Here is a 13,417-nt window from a genome sequence, read left to right on the forward strand (position 1 = left end):
ACTAGCAAGATATAACTATGCTCCTACTCGGTGACACTAGAATTAAATTAAGCACATTCTACGCTATTTGAGAGTAAAACCGGCGATTATAGCAACATCCTTCAATCATTTTGAAATATTAGCCATCCATAAGGCTAGTCTATCAATGATCTCTCATATTTAGGAAAATTGTGATCTTCAATCAATCAATGATATTCCAATAGTTTTATATAAAGACAAAGCTGTATGTATGGCTCAACTGAGAGGAGGATACATAAAGGATGACATAACGAAATATATCTCTCCAAAATTCTTCTATACACATGAACTTCAGAAGAATGGTGATATATATGTTCAACAAATCTAATCAAATGATAATCTAGCAAATTTGTTCACCAAAACTTTGCCTATTACAACATTCAAGAAATTGGTTCATCTTATCAAAATGAGTCATCTTAAAGATCTTAGTAGAATGAGTTAATGTATGAGTGACAACCAAAAGGGAGTGTTATGAATAGATGAGTGTGGCTGCTATTCATCCATATTTTGTCCACCTTTTCATATCCTAATGAACATGCCCCTAATGTTTGCAATAATTCATATTCCCTAATGTCTGCATTAATTCATATTCTTATGAACTTGTCTCATATGTCTGCACTAATTATGTCCCAATGTGAACCTACCACATATGTTTGCACTAATAAAGTTAACATTAGTTAACTTGTGAAGACTATAAATACCTCCTCCCACATTACTAGTGACGTAGAAAAAAAGGAAGAGTAGGAAAAAAAGAAGAGAGAAAGATAGAAGAAGAAAGAAAGAGAAGAGATATAAAAAAAATAATGAGAAATATTCTGTTTAAGGTCATATCCATATCATATTGTAATTTCTCGCCAATTAGTGAAATTTTAATCTAATCCGTCCGTGGAGTAGATATATCCGAACCACATAAAATTCTGTTTCGTCTTTATTTATTTTATTACTTTTTTGAGCAACTAGCAAATTGCTCCTCCAAAAGCAAAAATGTTGAGATTTTATCATAAAACGGGGTCGTCATGCGAAATCAGCCCTTGTCCGTCGTTCAGAAGAACTCCGGCCACTGCCGCGGAGTGTGTCTTGCTTTCTCACTCTCTTGCTCAAGTCGTCGTCTCTCCTACGATGCCCAAGCCATTCACTCTCACCCAAACGATCGCCACTGCTGGAGTCTTCTCCGCTGTCTCATTCTGGTAAGCTCTCGCTCTCTCTCTCTCTCTCTCTCTCTCTAGCACTAGGGTTTCGTTTTCTACTTTGATTTGCATTCATATCTTAGATTTCTTAATCCTTGGAACAAGAAAGCAAGAGTTCGACCATTGTTCAATCTTCTTCCTCAGGTACGGTTTTATGTTTGGCCGGGAATCCGCTCGAAAAGAGCTCAGCGATCTCATCGATGACCTTCGTCGCTCCAATTCCAACTCCTCCGTCCCTCCGCATTCCTGAACGGTCTCTCTCTCTCTCTCTCTCTCTCTCTCTCTCTCTCTCTCTCTCTCTCTCTCTCTCATGTGTTTGTGTGTGGATGGTAGTCGCGGGAACTGGGAATTGATGGTGTGGTTAGCATTATACTCGAGGACCATAAATGGGAAATTCATTCTGGAAAGGCTAACATTTGCCTAGAATTTGGTTATGAACTTGGGTAATGTAAAAAGAAATAAAGAAAATGCTGCAGAACAGAAAACACTTCTAGGCACGTTACAAATGTCATTTTCTTTAAACTGTTATTTGTTCCCAACAGATCAGAAAATACTTTTTTAGGATATAATGAAGGTCAGAATATAATTTGATATTAGTTTGCGTTATTTACAAACATAAAATTGATCACAAACACCCTTAGAAGTATCTGAACAAATTTCTAGAATTCGATTTTTGCTGAAAATAGAACCCAGAATTGAAGAAGATAAAATCTGTGAAAGCCTTATGAGAAGGAGAGAATGATTGAATATTTTTGTTGGATTCTTGGAGTTAATTTTGTCTTTAAATAGACAAAGTTATGCTTATTCCCAACTATTACATCTGTTCAAATTTAAAATCTGACTGTTAGATTATTTATACGGTTTAGATCGCACCACTTGATCTTATAAAAAATATAAGATTAATTTTATGTCATCCAATCATGATCAACGATCACGATCTCGCAACGATGCAAGTGTGCAAAGTGCTTGTGCGTCATCTAAATGTGCCACTAGCGTCCTACAGTCCACGCCATGCACGCGTGTGAGTGCGTGTGCGTGTTCAGACAGTGTGAAGCACCGTCCTAGGGTGTACAGTACACACTAGCACTATCTTTTAACCAATTTTAAGAGAATGTTTCAGTTTATCATTTATTAATGACTTTTCTTTTTTCACTCTTTCTAATGTGGGACAAACCCACATAGCATTAAATGCTCTTCATATATGCTTTAGAAAATACAAAAATGAAAGACTTTGAAAATCCATAAAATTGATTATTTTAGAAAATATTTCAACATTCCTCCACCATTTTCAAAATATAGATGAAAAACAATTTATGCAGATGAGAGAAAAGTTATGCAAAAATGAAGGTGTTTTTAGAACTTGAACCTTCACTTAGTGAATACATATCAAAGTTAACCAAGATTACATAGTAGACGAACTTTGAACTAGTAATCCTCTTTTGATTAATCGGATACATATCACACCCAAATTATCAGATCTTTGGGTGTTACCAAAAGCCGATGCGTGGATTGGCCTTGCGTCTATATATTATAGTTTAATAAGTGCTCTAGAGATAAATCCATTTTTCATAGGAAGCGGCACCACTTTCGACACTCGTATAGGTAGATTTATCAAAGGTAGCCCTGTAATTAAAGTACCTCACAGAACCTGTTATAATCCTATTAAGAGTTTAAGCTCAACCTTCACCTTTTTCACATTACAGGTACAAAGAACTATTTTCCTTGGGATAGAAATGTGACACATATACATTTTAGTGCTTCCAGTCACTACATATGATGTACTTTGTTCATTGAACTCAAGATCTTAAAAATTTCTAGTGTTGAGTCGAGTTTCCATCATTGGTGACTATGGGTTATGGATTTAAGTCCCATCCCTTTTGATATTTCCCAGATCATGTCTCTTGCAAGTCTTTTTGTTAATGGATCTGCCAAATTTTGGCTTGAACTCACAAAATTTATGGTAATTACACCATCAGTAATTAATTGCCTTGCATAACTATGTCTTAGGCCAATATGTATGGATTTGCCATTATATATATTACTATATGCCCGTGACAAAGTTGCCTCACTATAACAATGAAAGATGTAGGTGGTGTAGACTTTGGCCAAAATGGAATCTCTAATAACAAATTAATAAGCCATTCAGCCTCTTTGTTACAAGAAGCTAAAGTTACAAATTTTGATGCCATAGTGAAATCTATTATAAGGTTTTGCTTCTTTGAACCCCAGGAGATAGCTCGTCCACCAACGGTGAATATCTACCCACTGGTTGATGTATGATCATTACAATTAGTGATCCAAATGGCATCTGTGAATCCTTCTAAAATAGTAGGATATCCTTCATAATGTATGCTATTATCCATAGTATTTTTCAAATATTTTAACACTCTATATATAGCATGCCAATGAATATCACTAGGATTACTAGTATATGTACTAAGTTTACCTACAACAAATGCAATATCAGGTCTAGTAGAAGTCCTAGCATACATCAAGCAACCAATAACTCTAGCATATTCTAACTGATTTATTGCTCTACCAGTGTTAGGAAATAATTTCAAATTTTCATAAAAAATGTGCTAACAAGTTTGTAGTCATAGTGATTAAACTTTTTCAGTATCTTTTCAATATAGTGTGATTGGGTGAGAATCAATTTACCATTGTTTCTAATTATTCTAATACCCAGAATGACATCTGCATTACCCATATCTTTCATATCAAAACTAGATGACAAAAGTTTCTTAACACATTCAATATCAGTATCAAAAATTAACATATCATCAACATATAAACAAATAATTACAACTTTATTTTTGTTGAACTTACTATATACAACATTTATCAGATTCATGTATCCTAAAGCCATTAGAAAGATTAACTTGGTCAAAATTTTCATGTCACTGTTTTGGGGCTTGTTTAAGTACATAAAGAGACTTAACCAACTTGCATACTTTAGATTCATTTCCAGGGATAATAAAGTCTTCAGGTTGTTCCATGTAAATTTCTTCATCCAATTCTCCATTCAAGAATGCAGTTTTTACGTCCATTTGATGAATGTCGAACTTGTAGATGGAAGCTAAGGCAAGCAAGACTCTTATAGTTGCAATCCTAGTAACTAGAGCATAAGTATCAAAGTAGTCTATGCCTTCCTTTTGTGTAAAGCCTTTAGCTACTAACCTTGCTTTGAACTTGTCAATTGTTCCATCTACCTTCATTTTCTTTTTGAAGATCCATTTACAGCCTATTGGTTTTGAACTAGGAGGTAAATCAGTCAATTTCTAGGTTTTATTACCCATGATAGAAACCATTTCATCGTTTATAGCTTCATTCCAAAATGCAGAATCTTGAGACATCATTGCCTCTCCATAAGTAAGAGTATCTGATTCCACATTTGGTGAAGTTATAGTTTGTCTAGAGTGTGATTCTCTAGTGCCTTCTACTAGGTAAATTTTGAAGTTTGGTCCAAAAGACTTTGTTGTTCTCCTCCTTTTACTCCTCCTAGGTTCACTAGGTTCAGAAGGTTCACCACTAGTACGAAGTGGTTTCAAAGTCTCCACTGATTTATTTTGATCACTAATCTTTTGTATGGAAGTGAACTTATTTTCATAGAATTCTGCATCTCTGGATTCTATCACTGAATTAACTCTTATAGAATTATTTGGTTCAATTACCAAGAATCTGTAAGCTTTGCTATGTTCAGCATAGCCAAAGAATACATATTCTATTCTTCACTCACCTAATTTCCTTATCTTAGGTTCAGGAAGCCTTAGAATTGCTCTACAACCCCAAATTTTAAGATATTTTAAATTAAGATTTCTTTTCTTTTTTTAACTCATATGGAGAAGTCTTAGTCATCTTAAAATGAACTTTGTTTAATATATGACAACCACTTAGTAAGACTTCACCCCAATAACCCCTACATAGTCCTAAATTTGACATCATGACATTGACCATTTCAACCAATGTTCGGTTTTCCCTTTTTGCCACTCCATTTTGTTGTGGAGTATATGCTGCAGAAGTTTCATGTATCACACCTACAGATTCACAATAGGCGGGGAAGTGATATCCACCTCCTCTATCCGATCTAAGACACTTTATGTTAGTGTCACATTGGTTTTCAACTTCTGCCTTATAAACCTTAAATTTATCAATTACTTCATCTTTAGTATGCATAAGATAAACATAACAGAATCTAGAAAAATCATCTATAAATGTTACAAAATATTTTTTGCCTCCTATGGTAGGTGTATTATGCAAATCACATGCATCACTATGCACTAATTGAAGTAAAGAAGAAATTCTAGTAGTTTTGTTAGGAAAAAGTTTTTTGGTTATTTTGTTTTTAATACATACACTGCACTTATTATCCATGTCATTTACGTATTTAGGAATTAATTCCATATTAGCTATATCATGCAATTTTGTAGTATTAACATGACCTAAACGATTATGCCATAAAGAAAGTGAATCAACAATATAAATAAAAACATTCACTTTATTGGTATTAAGCTTAAACATACCATCATACATATAGCCCTTTCCCACAAAGACTCCAACCTTGGAGAGTACAAAATTTGTTAGATTCAAACACTAACTTGAAGCCAAACTTATTAAGTAGGCTTCTAGAAACTAAATTCTTCTTAATTTCTAGTATATGGTATACATCAGTGAGAGTTAAACTTTTTCTAGACGTAAATTCAAAAGTAACATTTCCTTTGCCTTTGACTACGACAGTGGACGAATTTCCCATGTAGAGAACATTGCCATCTTCCACCGGTTCATACTTGAACTTTTGTCTTTGCAAACATGCCTTGTTACACCTGAGTCAATCCACCATGCACAATCATCTTCAAAAGCATTGATTTCAGAAATCATAGCTACAAACTTGTTAGAGTTTGTTCCATTTTGCTTTTTCTTGAGAAGACGACACTCATTTTTGTAGTGTCCAGGTTTTCTACAATGGAAACATGAACCTTTCTTTTTCTGATTTTAATTCTTGACAGAATTGAACTTCCTCTTCAGATTCCCTTTTTTGGGATGTTGGGGCTGTGTAGAATTGCTTCCTTCTTCCATCATATGCACCTTGGAAGTATGCTCTTTTGCACCTTTCTAGTTCTGCCTAAACACTTTCTCAACTTGGAAATGTTGGCCCAATTGTTCAAGAGACATATCATCCTTCTTATGCTTCAATGATTTTCTAACATCTTTTTAGGATGAAGGTAACTTATCAATAATAGACGAAACAGAAATGCATTCATCCATTTTCATATTATGTTGATTAAACTGGTTAACGATATGCATAATTTCATGAAACTGCTCTACAACAGGCCTACTATCAAGCATGGTATAATTGAAAAATTTTCCAATCAGAAATTTCTTACTAGTCGCATCATCTGTGAAATACTTAGCCTCAAGTGCATCCCACAACTCTTTCGCAGTAGCCATATTCTAATATAGATCAAACAGATTGCTTGACATTGAATTGCAAATCTAGCCTTTGCATATATAATCATCTTGTTCCCATTTTAGCTTTGCACATCCTTGAGCCAAAGTCTCATTCTCATTCACAGTAGGTTTGGGGGTTGTTAGAACATACACCACTTTGAGACCCGCAAGAAGAAAGTGCACCTTTTTTTTTTTGCTAGAGCCTGAAATTGCTTCCATCAAATCATTCAAGTTTGACAAAATCTGTAGTGAATTCCCTCAAGGTTGAAGAACCAACCATTTTGTAAATAACGTTTTAAGAATGTAAAAGGAAAAATAGAAAATGCTGTAGAACAAAAAATGCTTCAAGGCACGTTACAATGTCGTTTTCTTTTTTGCCCCCACCAGATTGGTGTGTATTGAGTCAGCAAATAGGTTTTCAGGATACAATGAAGCTCAGAATATAATCTAATATCAATTTGCGTTATACACAAACGAAAAATTGATCACAAACACCCTTAGAAGAATTTGAACAAATTTTTTGGAATTCTAATTCTACAGAAAACATAACTCAGAATTGAAGAAAATATAATTTGTGAAAGTCTCATGAGAGAAAGAGAAGGAGAGAATGATTGAATATTTTTGTTGGATTCTTGGAGTTAATTCTGTCTTTAAATAGACAAAATTATGCCTATTCCCAACAGTTACATCTGTTCAAATTTAAAATTTGACCATTAGATTATTTATACGGTTCAGATCGCACCACTTGATCTTATAAAAAATATAAGATTAATTTTAAGCTATCCGATTATGATCAATAATCACGATCTTACAATGATGCAAACGTGCAAAGTGCTAAGTGCTTGTGCGCCATCGAAATGCGTCACTAGCACCTTATAGCCTACGCCACGCGCGTGTGCGCGTGTGTGGACGGTGCGTGTACTAGAGTACACACTAGCACTATCTTTTAACCAATTTTAAGAGAATGTTTCACCTTATCATTTATTAATAACTTTACCTTTTTCACTCTTTCCTATGTGGGACAAACCCACATAGCATCAAATGCTCCTTATAAATGCTTTAGAAAATACAGAAATGAAAGACTTTGAAAACCCATAAAATTGATTATTTTAGAAAATATTTCAACAGGTTCGAGCACAAATTTGTTTCATCCCTGAACAATGGAAAGTGCTTTGATCACCTTGATATTGTTTCTACATTTCCTAAGGGATTTTGAGGAGGCAAGGATGATATGGGAAAGGCTAGTTGGAGTGATTGCCTAAGAAGAATTCTTTGGGTGTAGCCTTGAAATGTGGATTAAGCTTAATTTGAAGAAACATTTTCCGTGGGGTGATGTTGGAGATTTTCATTTCTCTGGTGGTGTTTGGACTCATATTTTGGTTTAAATGGCACTGTGTGATAAAGAGGATACTTGAGGATTATTTTGTCAGTCACATAATAAATTTGCTCAGACTTTAGACAATAGTTTTTAGTGGTTTTAAATTGCGGTAGCGGGTAGCGTAACGTAACGGTAATTGGTGTAACGGGAAGCAGGTGTAACGGCCGTGAATTTTTTTTGAAGCACACACAACCTTGTGCATATTAGCGTACTTGCATGTTTTAAGCTTTTAGCCCTTCTTAAAAAGAGTTTGAGTGTTTTTTGGATCCTTTAGTTTGAGTAACTAAGTTATTTGGTAAGGGCAACAAGTTTACATTTGTTTTAAACCACCATTGATAGAAAAGTTACGTGTTTGTGCATATTTATATTTCTCATTGTTCTTATCTGTGATAAATTCTTATGTGTGCTAAAAATTAATGAAATAAAATACATTATACACTCCATTAATCTATTAGACACATAATACATATGAATAATACAAATATAAAATAGCTAGAAAAGAAAGAAGGTTGAAGTTGAAAAATATAGAACATAAATATCACATTACTAATATTATCAAAATAAAATATTTTCCTAACAAGTTAGTATTTTCAAATTGTTAATTAAAGCATCTCTTGTGAGTATTTAAAGAAATAGTAAATTTTGTATCATTGTCATCCTCATTGTAATCTTTTCCCCCTCTTGCCACATAGTATATTGAGAATTATTTGTCAAAGAGATGGAAAAAGTGATAAGAAAAAGTAAAAAATAAAATATTTTTTTTGGCGTAACAGTCCCATAGCGGTTATGTAATGTCCGTAGAGGCCTTTATGTAATGGTCGTGGTCCGTAATGGCCGCTATATCCATGATTTTCTTCCCACCGATTTCGTGGTGTGTAACGGTATCGGTAACCCAAAAAACCGTTACGTAACGGTTGCGACCATTATTTAAAACCTTCTTAAAAAGAGGACATTTTCTGAGCCTAGAGGAGAAAAAATGTTCATTAGGTGGAGATTACCGCCATTAGGGTGGATCAGGCACAATGCTGGTGGAATGTGTAAGGGTAACCTAGGAAGAGCAGCTGTTGGTGGCTTGCCAAGGGATGATGAGGCAATTTGGATGGGTGATTTTACCAGAATGATTGGGATAGTATTGTGGTAAACGTTGAAATATGATGGTCAAGCTGGGTTAGAGCATGCTTGTGAGTGTTTATTTTCTTTGGGTGAGGGAAGGGGGTTCAACTTATTCTTAAAGTTGATAAAGATTCTGAATTAGGAGATGCTGGGTTTTATGCTGAATTTGCCTTCAATCAAAGACTCCATCTATTTTTCAAAGTGGAGTGCAATGTACTGACACACAGACTATTAGAACAGCATGCAGAATCACTTGTTAATATGGCACTGAATGGTGAGTTCAGTTCCTCCATTTTGAGAAACAGCCCCTATTGGGTTTGGCTGTGTGGTTGGAATATTCAACTTGTATCTCAAACTCTAAATTGACTTAAAATGGGAAAGATGCTATCATGCGGGGCACTTAGAGAGTAACCGTTATCTTTGGTTGTCTTATATTGTTTTAGTGGAATTGCAATGTTAGGCGAATTCCATGTACTATATAATTGGTTAGAGGTTTTTTTGGTGGTGGTCAATAGTAATAGACCGAAGGTTTAGATTGGTTCCCAATGTTGGAGGAAGAGAAAGCTAATAGCATGGAGTTGAGGAAGGCTGTGTTTAATATAGAGAAGGAGATGGCCTTTGGACCTGATGGCTTTACTATGGAACTTTTCCGCTTCTGTTGGGGTATTGGGAAGAGGGATTGTTTTTCTAAAGTATTTAAAGACTTTTTTTCTTCTTTTTGTAAATGGAGTGGTACACGGGAGTGCTTATTCCAATATTATTACTTTTGTACCTGAGAAAGATCATTAGAAACTTCATGCCTATTAGTTTTTATACCAGTATTTTGTGATTTTAACCAAGTGGTTATTTGGTATCATTGTCAAAAATTATGAAAATAAAAACTAAAATCCAAAAACAAAATCTAAAAATTGGAAAACAACTTGTTTGGTTAGAACTTCTAAAACTAAAACAAATTAAAAGCTTGATTGAACAAATGCTCATTTTTGTCCTTGAGTCATATAACAATTAAAAAATATGATTAAAATAATTAAAGTACAAAGTAATACATATTTAAAATATTACAGTAAAAATTATTATAATTATCTTGATTATTTTATTTCTAAATTCACTTTACAAAAGCAATCTTATTGTACATGATAATTGAAAAATAGTAACATATTTTTAAAATGGATTTTATTATTTTTAGTTTTATTGAAAATTTATGTATATTTGCATTTTAATTATATTTGAAATTCATATGTTCATTCTATTTTAATTTTAATTAAAAATTATGTTTATGATTTAATCCACGAAAGTTAATTTTGGATATTAAGTATTTGGGCAATAGGTTGACAAATTATGTGAAAATCATAAAATTTGGTTTTTAGTTTTATTGAATATTGTTGAAACTAATAACGGAAACAGAAAAATAGTGATGCAAACAAATTCATTTTCATAATCTGTTTTTTTCACTGTATAAAACTGAAAACAAAAAACGTAAATGATACCAAACAGACGTTAAGAATTTTTCTAACAGTAAAGTTCTGCTGGGTATGATTTCTTACCATCAAAGTGTGTTCATTGCTAGTCATCTGATTATGGATGTTGTTTTGGGGTTAATGAAGTTGTCATATCTCTAATAGTGGTATCAAAGAATGGCGTCAAACTTCAGGTTCTATGCTTGAGCTCTCCATGTCTCACTCATCATGATTTCATCAATACACTGAGTGGTTGTGACTTGTGACATTAACTAATGGATGATTAACGTTGAAAAGGATCTATTATAATTTATAAAGAGCTGAAGCCGAATTCCAAAAAGAGGGATTTCGACCAAAGTCAAAAGGTGTTAGTAGTATAAGGTGTCATTATCCCTATTTTATCAGTCTTAGGCAAGGATGGTGGTGATTGGTGGCTTTATAGGGTTTTTGGGGAGGTAACATTGCTGTCACATTATCTCATAGCCTCTTGTTGGTTTGCAAGCTTATCTATAATTGGCTTATCATTAGTTTAGGGATGGTTTGGAGCAACTCATGGAAAACTACTTTTTGGAAAAAGTACTTATCTAAAAAGTATTTATCTAAAAGTAGTTTTTGATATACGTACTTTTTAGGTAAGTATTTTTTTTCAGAAATAGTATTTTTTTTTCAAAAATACTTATTTTCCTAAAAAAAAGTAGTTGGGAAAAGTACTTTTTAAAATAAGTACTTATTTGTGGAAAGAAATTGTCCATGATCACATAAAATTTGGCGGAAAAGGATTCATGTAGCTGACCTTACCTAGTGGGACCTAATAATTGGTTTGTTGTTGCTGTATTTATTTAAGGTAAAAAAACACTACTTGTTAACACAAGTACTTATAAAGAGTACTTTTCTGAAAAAGTACTTATTTTTTAAGACATTCCAAATGGGGGCTTTAGATATTTGAGGCAAATTATTTGACATGTAAAACAAATGCCTTTTGAAGTACCAAAATTGAACTTTGAAAAATATGGGATTTGATCTATGTTTTTCTCCCTCTCGCATATCTGGGTTTTATCTTGCAACTCGCAGCTTAAATTTAGTCTATGAATATGATTTGTGATATTTGATCAATTTCACTGGTTTTTCTTGCAGAAAAAAGATGTTTGTGCTTTGATGAGTTGATGAAAAGAGGATAGGAACCTAAAACTAATGTTATTTAACCTTTTTCATATGGTGAGAGAGCACTGTAAAGTTATAGGTGGTTTAAACTTCTCTGTTATTGCATATTAGGACATTACATATTTTTACAGAATTTTCTGCCTCTACGCAAACAAGAAGGTAGGGCAATGAAAATTAATTCCTTCGCTGGCCTTTATAATTCATAAATTTCATCTTCTCTTTCTGTTGGATGTTTTGGTGATACATGACATGGCTTTAACCAAGTGCAGAACTGTCCATGGTTGTAATCTGTGCTAAATCAGCTTTTTGTATTAAATTGGATATGTTCTGGTATAGATATGTATATGTATGCCTGTATGTACGTACCTGGTCTCTTTCAGGATACTTCTAAAGACTACAGAGTCTGAATCTAAAACCATTACCTGTATTTTTCTTTTACATGCTTCTGCATATCTTAGAGATAAGGTTGATTTGAATTAATTTGCAGTTTATTACTTAGACCTCAGTATCGTATCTTGATGGGTGCAGGCTTATGCATATTTTGATGAATCTGAAATCTGGTATTCATTTGATTTGCAGTATATTACTCAGTGTTGAATCTAGATGGATGCAGGAATATGCATATTTTGATGAATCCAAAATCTGACATTCATACTTCTGAAATGGCAGGGTCTTGGGGGGAAATTAGCAGCTTAGTTTGAATTGACGGCAAGAAAAGGACTTCATCCATTCTGCTTGGAGCGGAGTCAAGGGATGGATCCTGTTTCTGAAGGTACTCAGACCTTGGCTGAAAGTTCTCGTTCTCTCCAGGCCTTCATGTGCAGTGCATGTTTGATGTCTTGTTATGTTATCTTTGACCAAGAAATACATTGTTTAGATGATGGTTTGAGAAATTTTAGATGTTCCTTGTATAGATGATGGTTTGTAAATTTTGAAATCTCCACTTTGTACTAGACCCAAGCGATGTGCTTTTCTGCTGGAGTGATTGTTTGGAACTAATGTATTAGATGATTGGAGCTCAGAATCAAATCTTGAGTCAAATTTTGAGTGGATGCTTGGTGTAGACTTGAATTTTTTTTTTCTGCTCTTGATTTCCTGAAAGTAGGGTAAGGCTGTGTACATTGATGACCCTCCCCCTACACACAAAGGGGGTGCCTTGTGGCCTGAGGATGCCCTTTATTTCCTTAAGCAATAATTCTATATGTTTATATAAACAGCATAAAATTTTGGATAGATGGGTTATGGGTAGATGCTTGCAAAAAATAAAAAAAAAATAAAAAAAAAATCTTACTTGATGTTTCCTTCTGTTTAGGAGAAGAAGTGGTCGGACTGGTGTATTGGGTGGGCAAAGTTTGTAAATAAAATCTAGGCTTAAAATCAGATTTTGAGGGGATGCTTCTTGTAAATGGAATCCTTCTATTTTGCTTGATTTGTCTAGTATAGTGGTGAAAATTCGATTCATTCTATTAACCCTAACTAGTTAAGGGTCCTTCAATTTGAGTAAGCTTTATTTCTTAAAAGGATTTAATTCACCCCCTGCTCGAAAATTATGAAATCCTTCTATCTGCGTTTTTATTTCTGGGGGTAATATTTTTATTTTATTTTACTTTATTTAATTTTTAAGAAAGGGGGAGGGCATAAAATGAAATTATGCAATG

At 33.7% G+C, this 13,417-nt stretch overlaps 1 long non-coding RNA gene across 1 annotated transcript; it reads left to right on the plus strand.

Annotated features, from left to right (window-relative positions):
• Positions 1–908: 908 nt before the first annotated feature.
• LOC131164989 (uncharacterized) lies at positions 909–12,811 on the plus strand. The gene is made up of 3 exons (XR_009139381.1): positions 909–1,205; positions 1,350–1,458; positions 12,429–12,811. It is a non-coding gene; the product is annotated as an uncharacterized LOC131164989 (long non-coding RNA).
• Positions 12,812–13,417: the final 606 nt, after the last annotated feature.

Source organism: Malania oleifera, chromosome 9 (genome assembly GCF_029873635.1).
Source record: "Malania oleifera isolate guangnan ecotype guangnan chromosome 9, ASM2987363v1, whole genome shotgun sequence".
Lineage (NCBI taxonomy): Eukaryota > Viridiplantae > Streptophyta > Magnoliopsida > Santalales > Ximeniaceae > Malania > Malania oleifera.